Raw genomic sequence first — 10,559 nt, forward strand, 5'->3', positions numbered from 1 at the left:
TGAGGAAAAATAACCTTTATTCTGAATGTATACAGACTTTTTTGTTATCTTCTGAACTATATTACAGCTAATTATATAGCATTTACATTGTGTTAGGTATTATAAATAATCTAGAAGTAGCCTAAACTGTTATGTGTAAATAATACAAGGGACTTGAACAACTTTGGATTTGGGTTTCTGAGGGGAAACCACTCAACTTGAAAGGTTTCTTCTTTCTTTTCTTCCTTCTCTTCTTTCTCCATCCCATCTCTCTCTCCCTCTCCCCTTGTTCTATCTACCTTCTCCCCTCTCTCTCTGCCATGAGAATCGAACCCAGGGCCCGCACGTGCTAGATGTTCTGCCCTGAGCTACATCCCCAGTTGGAGATGTTAATCGTACTAGGAATGTGGACTTTAGGCTTCTGATTTCTTCCTTCACTGAGGATGGTAGACAGCATTCGTCGTTAATTTACATTCTTTTCAAGCATGTGTAGAATATTTGCAAAAAAAAAAACATAGTAAGATTCAGGGAGATCCCAATAGGATGATGATAACATGCAAAGAGTGCTCTGTCTATTCTCTAGTGTAATAGATTTAGTAATAAGCAAAAGTATCATATTAAGTAACAGTTAAATAATGAGTGTATAAATACCTTTTTAACAGAGGTAACAAAAGAAGAACTTGTGCTGGTGAATTTTTTCTGTTCTTGATTTTTTTTCAACCTTCACTTCTAATTATGATGACAGAACTCATTGCTGCTGTGTTGAAATACCTCTGAATAAATGATCAAGTTAATTTAGATCTCACCTTTTTCCTCGAAGGATTGAAGGCAGGTCCATTGCTCAAAAATGCAGTTCAAAATCTGAAGAAACCCTACTCGACGGTGGTTGTACTGCTCATTTGCTAAAGCATGAAAATTCCCCCAGGATCCTAATGCGTGGCTACAGGCTCCAACATCTAAAGAATCCTGTTTTTCTCTGGAGAGGAGTCCACACCTGCCAGTTACAATAATGCTTAGATATTGACAGGGACAGATGTCCAACATATTTTATGTGGGGAAAAAAAAAGCCAAACCCCACAAAGCACAGCCAACTGCAGGGTAATGTATCTTGAATGCATTGGTAGATTATCTACCATGCATATGTTTAGGCACCAGGAAAGGAAGGAGGGGCCACAGCATTTGCTGTTCTTTCTTTGTGACACTGGCGATAAACCCAGGCCTTGCGCTAGACAGGCAGGTACTTACCGTTTGGAGGGAGAACAATAACCCCCCCCTTTTTTTTTTTTTTGATTTTTTGAGACAGGGTTTGTCTGTGTCGCCTGGTTGTCCTAGAACTCACTCTGTAGACCAGGCTGGCCTCGAAGAATGACAATCTTTTTGAGAGAATGCATTTTCTAAGAGCACTGAGATCATGACCGGGGAAAGTGAAAACTTGGGCATTTTGCTTGTTTGTTGTTTAGCATTTGTAAAAAGATTTCTTTCTTTTTATTTTATGTGTATGGGTGTTTTCCCTGCATGTATGTCTGTGTACCATGTATGTGCAGTGTCAGTGGAGGCCAGAAGGGGATGTCATATTCTATTGAACTGGAGTTGCAGATGTTTGTGAGCGTCCATGTGGATGCTGGGAACTAAACCAGGTCCTCTGGAGAGCAGTCAGTGCTCTTGACCTCAGAGCCATGTCTGCAACCCTATTTAGCATTTTTGATGTGTACATAGGGGAGATGAGGGAGCACAGGTAACTGCAGGCTTAAGACTGTTTAAGCTCTAGAAAATGGTCATGGTTCTCTGACAGGAATTTTGTTACAGTTTACAAATCTGCATATAAAACATGTCCATTTCTACAGAAAAGCAATCTGGATGCATGCACTCAACTGTCACTGTGATTCTGTCTCTGAGGGCTGGGAGTCCCACTTCTACTTTGCCTACTCCTCTCACTTTTGATATGTTTACAGTGAGTAGTTGTAGCCAGGAAAACTGAAGATTAACCCAGAACAGAGTGCTGACACTGGTAGGTAGGCCTTGTGCAGGAACAGCTGCCTCAGTTCTTCAGGCTTCAAGTGCAGGACTGCCATCTCTCCCTCAAGCCCTCTCCCCAGCCTCATCATTACTCACAGCATTGGTCTCTGTTGCCTAGGTGCTATTCCTTTGCTGCCTTTGACTTCCAGCCTCACTGCCCACCCCCTGAACCTGTCTGGGCTCAGCTTACATTCTGATTATTAAGACCCCAAACTCTTGAGTTAGGAAAATTTGTCCATAGTCCCAGCTCCTCAGGAAGCTGAGGCAGGAGGATTATTTGGCCTGACTGGGCAACATAGGAACCCTGGCTCAGAAGAGAAAGGAAGGAAAATGGAAAGGAAAAAAAGAGTACATTTTCCATTCCCCCCCCCATAGGATTTCTCTGTGTAGTTTTGGTGCCTGTCCTAGATCTTGCTCTGTAGACCAGGCTGGCCTCGAACTCACAGAGATCCACCTGGCTCTGCCTCCCGAGTGCTGGGATTAAAGGCGTGTGCCACCACCGCCCGGTGTAATGAATGAAGTACTTAACAGCGAGTTTTCAAAAAGCTGTATCTAGGAGAGATGGCTCAGCAGGTAAAAGTGTTTGCCTCCAAAACCCGGTAACCCGAGTTCAATCCCTACAACCCATGTAAAGTGCTGAGCCGTGGTAAGTCTCAGTAATCGTAGCACTCCTAGAGTCAGATAGGTGGTCGGGACAGGAAAACTGGCTTAGAGTATGCTGTGCAGCAGCAGAAATGGGAGGCCCTGCCTCAACAAGGTGGGAGGCAAGAACCCACCCGGGAAAGCTGTCCTCTGAGTTCTGTGAACACTCCATGGAACATGGATGCTCCAACCCCAAACACACAGAGTACCATGATTAAATTTGAAGCAACAGCTGGGCAGAATAGTACTTATTTGTATTCCCAGCACTCTTGAAGTGGAGGTTAAGAGAATCAGGAGTTCAAGGTCAGCCTTGACTATGTCTGAAGTGTAAGATTAGCCTGAGCTATATGAGACCCTATCTCATAAACAAAAAAGGTACTGGAGACATGGATCAGCAGTGAGAGCACTGGCTGCTCTTACAGAGGACCCTAATTCGGTTCCCAGAACCCTCATGGCAACTCACAACCATCTGTAACTACAGTTCCTGCTGACCCAATACCCTCTTTTTGCCTCCGTGGGCACTGCATGCATGTGATGTGCAGACATACATACAGGAAAACCACTCATATACATAAAAGAAAAATAAGTCTTAAAACAAGACAGTCCAGCAGAGTGGTGCATGCTTTAATCCCATCACTCAAGAGGCAGAGGCAGGTGGATCTCTGTGAGCTTGAGGCCATTCTGGTCTACAGAGCAAGTTCCAGGCCAGCCAGAGCTACATAATGAAACCCTGTCTCAAAAAAGAAAACAGGCAAAACAAAAACAATAATAATAATAAGTAAAATCTTGGGAGGTAAGCTAGCCTTTCTGTGGCCAAGGATGCTCACCAGTTTTGTGACTGAAGACAGCGCCTGGAGTGAGTGGTCCCCTCGAAGTGAGAAGACTGCAGTTTTGGAGTGGAGGGGCTCTCCAGTGGCGAGAGGGACTTTAACCAGCTGAGAGGCTGTCTGGATGGAGCATTCGTCGGGGGTTGGAACTTCCCGGAGAAAGGCTGTTGGGGCCAGCTGGGATTTACTAGGGTTTATCTAATAATCCTTGGTCTGGAGACACAGATTGCTGTCTGCCTTTTTTTTTTTTTTTTTTTTTTCATTTGCTGTACCAAGATAAAACTCCAGTAAATGAGAGGCCTAGAAGAACTGAAACCCCCAGAAGTAATGGATCTTCCCCAAGGCCACCCAAGCAGAGAGAAAATGGGGAGGAACATGGGGCTCTGGGACACGAGAGGGGTGGTATCCACGGAGGCCTTCCAGAAGTCATGTTGGAAAGGAGCAGGAGCCAGACCTCAGGACCAAACCTTGTATCACCTGGAAAATTCTTTACTCTCTGTGGCTTCCTGGGTTGTGTTCTTCACATTTTCTACCTCTGTTTCCATGGTGATTAGTAGTAAATCAGTTACTGGTAAAACAGTAAAAGCTGAAAGATAAAATGTATCTTTAGGGGCAGGCAGAGTACAGGAGCTAAAGAGGCCTGCAAAGCCGTTCCATCAGGAGAAGAAGGCAGGCTGGCCCCAGAGCAGCCTTCTGGAAGTGGAGGCATCTGTCCTGGAAATGAGCTTGGGGCAGAGAAGGCTGGAGGGTGGGGGGAGTAGCAGGCCTAGTTTTTGTAAAATGCCCACCATTATTTTATTTGTTCCTGTATTGTATTTAATTCACACCAAATTGCAGATAAATTTCCCTGTGTTTGTTTTTATATTTCTAGCTGAACCAAAGAATGGAATCATGATTTACATGATCCTATATTCCAGAGGGCCTGCTATACACAGCCTCATAAGGAGCTGGACAGATAGCAGAGGCTCAATATAGTTTATTTCCTTCTTTTTCAGTTGAAGGTATTTCTATATAAGACAGACACCTTTAATCCCAGCACTCCAGAAGCAGAGGTAGGCAGATGTCTGTGAGTTAGAGGGTAACCTGGTCTATATAGCCAGTTCCAGGCTGTCGAAAGTTGTATAGTGAGACCTTGTCTAAAAAATTTTTTTAGTGCATAAACGTGTAATACATCACTAAGCCCTTCTTGTTTAACTTTTCTCTTGGCTCCTCCTCAGATTTATATAATTATGTGCAGATAGGATGCACACACAAATATAAATTTTATCAATATGTTTTGTTTTGTTTTGTTTTTTTTAAAAATAAGATTCCATGTTTCTTGCTTTTCACCTAACAGCATCCTTTGGAAATTTACCAGGAAGACTTCTGAATGACTACCCCATTCTTCTCAATGCCTGACCTATAGATATGTAGCTGGGATATAATTTATCTGAAGGATGGGTATCTTGGAATCCTGGTACTCTACAGCTGACTGGACATATCTATTCGCATCTATGTTTTCTTCCCAGTGACATCAACAGCTGACTTGAAATTGGACATGATGGGAGGATTTACACCATAGAAATCTCCAGACATTAAAAATGGTGTTTTGGGGGGGCTGGAGAGATGGCTCAGAGGTTAAGAGCACTGGCTGCTCTTCCAGAGGTCCTGAGTTCAATTCCCAGCAACCATATGGTGGCTCACAACCTTCTATGGTGAGATCTGGTGCCCTCTTCTGGTGTGCAGGCAGAACACTATATACATAATAAATAAATAAATCTTGTTTAAAAAAAATAAAAAATAAAAAAATAAAAATAAAAATGGTGTTTTGGGGGGGCTGGAGAGATGGCTCAGAGGTTAAGAGCACTGGCTGCTCTTCCAGAGGACCCGGGTTCAATTCCCTCACATGGCAGCTCACAACTGTCTGTAACTCCAGTTCCTGACACCCTAACACACACAGGCAAAACACCAATATACATAAATTATATGAATAAATACTTTTAAAAATGGTGTACTGGGAGGCAGAGTCAGGTGATTTCTATGTGTTCAAGGCTAACCTGGTCTGCAGAGAGAGAGTTCCAGGATAGCCAGGGCTACAAAGAGAAACCCTGTCTTGAACCCCCCCAACCCTAAATGGTGCTTTAGGGGCTGGAGAGATGGCCCAGCAGTTAGGACTTCATATTTCCTTCCCAGAGGACTCAAGTTTAGTTCCCAGCATCCACATGGCAGCTCACAACCATTTGTAACCCCAGGTCCAGGGGATCTGATGCCCACTTCTGGCCTCTGCGGGTACTGCATGCACGTGGTGCACAAACATAAACGTAATGAAACACCCATACGCAAAAAATAGTAAATCTTTAAAGGAGAGGACTTTCAGTTTTAATTAGCAGATCATATAGTCCCTATTAGTTTGTTTCTATTCTCCCTGCCCTAAGGTTGAAAGAAAATGGCTAGTACAATTAAAACTGCTATGTGTATGTGAGCATGTCCCCTTATGCGTGCAAACACTGATATATACATGTGCTTACACATACTTTTGCTAGTGTTTGCATTTCTAGGGTACCTAAGGGTGGGATTGGTGGGTCAAGAGAATACATCCTTTCAGTTACTACAGCTGTTGCCAGATTACAAAGGAGTACAGAAATGTACATTTCTACCATCAGTGTGAAATCTGTTTGTCCTTCATTCTGGCAATGGAAATCACCCTCAGATTAGTTCTTGCAGTCTGAAATGGATGAAGTAATATCTCATTTTGATTTGTATTTCCATGAGTATTAATAGTTGTGAGCGGGGCTGGAGAGATGGCTCAGCAGTTAAGTAAGAGTACTGGCTGCTCGTCCAAAGGACCCAGGTTCACTTGCCAGCACCCGCATGGTGGTTTGTAAACATCTGTAACTCCAGTTTCTGGGGATCCAGCCCCCTCTTCTGGCCTCCAAAGGCACCAGGCATGCATGTGATGCTCAGACATACAGGTAAACCCACATGCCCAGACATACAGGTAGACAAAATACCCATACACTTAAAAAAAAAAGTCTAACTTAAAGAAAACCAGTTGTGAGCTCCTCTGCTTACCAGTTCAGTGCTCTCTCATGCTGTGTTTGCTGCTGCCAGTTGCTCATTTTTCTGTTGGTTTGTTTGCTTGCCTTTTGTCTGCTTATAAAACCTCTTGTGCCGCCTTTTGTCTGCTTATAAAACCTTCTTGTGCCGGGCAGTGGAGGTGGTGCACGCCTTTAATCCCAGCTCGGGAGGCGGAGGCAGGTGGATCTCAGTGAGTTCAAGGCCAGCCTGGTCAGCAGAGCGAGTTTCAGGACAGCCAGGACTACACAGAGAAACCCTGTCTCGAAAAACAAGCAAACAAACAGACAAAAAACAAACAAAAACAAAAACAAAAAAAACCCACCCCAACAAAAATCTTCTTGTTTGTTATTGCTTCTAGTTATCCGTTTCTCCTGTATGAGTTTGTACATTTGTCTATTTAAAAAATTATTTTATTTTACTTTATGTGCATGGATGTTTTGCTTGTATGTTTGTCTACCATGTGGATGCAATGTCCACAGAAGAAGGCATCAGATCCCCTGGAAGTGGCGTTACAGATGCCGTGTGGGTGCTGGGAGTCAAACCCTGGTCCTCTGGAAGAGCAGCCAGTGCTCTAACCACTGAGCTGTTGCCATTACTCCAGCCCCTTGTCTATTGTTTTTCTTTTGTCTTTTGCCATACAAAACTTAAAAAAAGTTGTTACAAGGTAAAATATGTCTATACTTTCTTTTATAGCTTCTGGTTTCCAGTCTTGGTGTGTAGAGCACCCTCTCTGTCTCTATACCAAGCTTATAGCTTCCTAAATTTTCAAGATTGTTATTGTCTTATTTTTTCATGTTTGTCTTTAATCTATATGGAGTTCATATTTGTAAGTAGTATGAAATAGGAATCCAGTTTTATTTTCTTCCAGATGGAAGTTGACTTGGTACCATTTATTAAATAATCCATTCTTTTTCATGGGATTGAAATACCAACTTTGTCATATAGTAAATTCTCATATGTATACTTGGTCTATTTCTGGGCTCTCTGTCTTATTCCACAGATCCATTTATCTATTCCCATGCCAATACCAAATTGATTTAATTACAGAGGTTTTATAGTTCAGTCTGATATCTGGGAAGACAAGTCTCACTCTTTATTTCTCCTTTTTCACATTTTTATTTGCCTCTTTCGAGTATTTATTCTGCTATGTAACTTTGAAATCATTTAATTCATTTTCCCCTCCAAATAAAAACCTTCTTGTTATCCAATTAAAATCACATCAAATGTGTACATTAATTCTGGTAAAATTGATTTTTCTATCAGTGTTCTTTTATTATTTCCAAAGATATTTGCTGAGTACCTACCTCGTGACAGTCTCACAGGGTAAAACAACAGACAGACATGGCCCCCTTTCTCTTGAAGGCCAAGCTACTTCGTTTATGATAAGTGGCCTTGTGGTTCCACTCTTGGATATATATTCAGTAGAAATGAGTGTTGACATTTACTACAAGAGATTACAAGAACATTCATAGCAGCTTTATGCAGTAAACAAAAAGAAGGCACACTACTGTTCCAATAGAAACAGGGTAAATAGTGGGACGTTTCTTACATAGTGGGACACCACACAGCCATGAGAAGGAATGACCTTCTGATATCTGCAACAACATAAGTGAATCTCACAGGCAGGCTGAGCACAGGTAGCTAGATCTGAGGATTTAGTAATCGCCCTTATAACAAGTTCAAAATCAAGCCTATTTATATAGAGAGAATAGTGCCTCCCTTGTGGAGGTGAACGCATATTGACTGTGAGGGGACAAGGGCCCCTTCTGGATGGCTTATACTTTGTATTTGTCCTGGCCAGGATTTCTATGAATACACATATCTACTTATTAAGTCATGTACTTGAGAGCATTTGCTTTACTGTTATAAGCAGTATTTCAATCAAGATAAATAAGAATAAAAAGGAAATTTACCATCACAAAGGGTGTTGAGGATGAGTGGTCTGTGTGGATCTCTGGCTTATGCTTTCCTTCTCTGGAAAAATGACTTTCTAGGACTTTCCAGGCTGGGCTTTTGCAACCTTGAAGCTGCTGCAGCCGATGATCACATGATAATTTTCTAGCCTCTCCTCCCTTAGTAAATTTATTTAGAAGCATCTCTGGGTGGGCTACAGTACGGCTTGTACAGAAGCAACAGACTTGGGCCAGCCAGCTTCGACTCCCTCTCCCCAACTGGTCAATAAGAAACCACAGGTTTTCCTGCCTTACCCCCAAAAGAGTTATAAAAGTTCAGTAAGTGCCTGGAAAGCAGGCAAGACTCCGAGATGCAATCTGGATCACCCATTACCAATTTGCTTTGCTCACCCACCGTGGTGGCTGGGCCTTATGCTTCCTAGGGGAAAATGAGCAGTTTGGATGCCTGCTCCCTCCTTCTCCCTTCTCCTATCTCATCCACTCCTTGTTTTCCATCAGTGTGTTCCCTAATGGGGTGGTGGTCTATATTTGTGGCTCTTTGGGGAGAAAACTTGGAGCCCTACTTGGGGTCTCACATGTAACCCCAAGACTGCAAGCGTGAGATGTAGCCTGCAGCAGTTCTAAAATGCCGCATGCCATGTGGCGCTGCCGAGTTGCAGTTATTTCCTGCCATTTTGTATTTCTGATCTCTGGGGTAGTGAGTGACTCACGCTTTCCAGTTCAATGTGAGGACATGTCCCACCGAGTTGACTGCCTGATGCTCCTGAGGACATTCCTAACCCACCACTCACCAAGTTATTAGAAGTCTAACTCCTGAAATCACTAATCCCCAAATAGCCTCTATTCTCTCAACTGCTGGCTTCCATTCTTTGATTTTATGCACAGTAGTTCCCAACTCAAGGCCAAAAATTCTACCCCATGCCGAGCCACTTTCAAAGGAGAACCAATATGCTAAGACTGGAGGGGGATTTTGAATAGCGGCTAATTGTCAGTTCGTCTAGTGAAAAGAGCTTCCTCTCCCCGCAGCAGGCTGGCTATTTGTTAAAGTTTTCTGGGGTTTTGGAGCACCTCACCGTTAGGGGCAGTTCAAACTCAGCGGTTTTAATTATTAATCAGGTCAAAGGCGGAAGACAATTTTTCTTCTCTTCAGGGGAGGGTCTTGAGGGTTCACAGAGGGGCGCGCCCAGGCCCTTGTCCTGTGATGGATAGAAAGGAGAGAAATGGGCAAAGGATTGAAGCCAGACCAGTCTCGAGTTCTTAGTGTCAGACTGTTTGGAAAGCCGCGAAGCTGCCCGTGGGCTCATTGTGAGGAATGTGGGTCTCCATCCTTTCCAAGGATCCGTGGTTTTCTGAGTTGAACAATTCCAGGTCAGCAGCACGTGTGAACATGTGTCCTGTTGTATGTGCCCTCGCAAACCAGAGCACAGAGGAGGTGGGGACTCTTCCTCTGTGTCCACTCTGGGGTGTCAGCTTCCTCCTGGTGGCAGTGGGAAGGCCACCTCTTTGCTAAGCACACTGTGGGAAAGGCAGGAGGCTTTTTCTAGTTTGGGTCTGTAAAGTCTCCAATATGCTGACTTTGTGTCTGCCCTGCCTCCCACGTCTTTTTTGATCCCCCGAGATCACCCTTCTCCTCTTGGCTTGAGACCTCAGCTTGACAAAATCCAGAAAAGTCTTCTCGGCTGCCTATTCGTCAGCCATTCCAAACAATCCCGGCAGGCGCTGCCTCTCACCCTTGTTGCTAGGCAGATTCCCTGGTTGCTAGGCCACCACTGTTTCTTCTCAGCCTGGGAAAGACGTACAGATTTCCAGTGACCCACTGAATCATCTAGCCGCCCACCCACCAGCAAAACGAATAGATCCTAAACCTCACTGTGTGTGAACTCGGTGCCCAGTGTAGATCAACTCCAAATGGAAAACCAGGCAGCAAAGCCAGGATGTTCCTTCTGGAGGTGACCCAGTATGCCACAGGGAGGATGGGCAGGCCATCTGGGAAGTTTCTCTGGACATGGCCCCATGGGAATGCTCAAGACCCTCCCCTGAAGAGAAGAAAAATTGTCATCAGCCTTGACATGAACTTGGAGAATTTTCTCTGGTTTAAGTTCTGACATCTTCAGCCTTACGGGCT

The 10,559-nt window shown here is 43.8% G+C and overlaps 1 long non-coding RNA gene across 1 annotated transcript; it reads right to left on the reverse strand.

The window, feature by feature from the left end:
• Positions 1-3,748: 3,748 nt before the first annotated feature.
• LOC131906755 (uncharacterized) lies at positions 3,749-10,192 on the reverse strand. The gene is made up of 3 exons (XR_009378193.1): positions 8,435-10,192; positions 7,826-7,965; positions 3,749-4,050 (listed from the first exon to the last, which is right to left on the reverse strand). It is a non-coding gene; the product is annotated as an uncharacterized LOC131906755 (long non-coding RNA).
• Between the last annotated feature and the right edge of the window lie 367 nt (positions 10,193-10,559).

Source organism: Peromyscus eremicus, chromosome 1 (genome assembly GCF_949786415.1).
Source record: "Peromyscus eremicus chromosome 1, PerEre_H2_v1, whole genome shotgun sequence".
Taxonomy (NCBI): Eukaryota; Metazoa; Chordata; class Mammalia; order Rodentia; family Cricetidae; genus Peromyscus; species Peromyscus eremicus.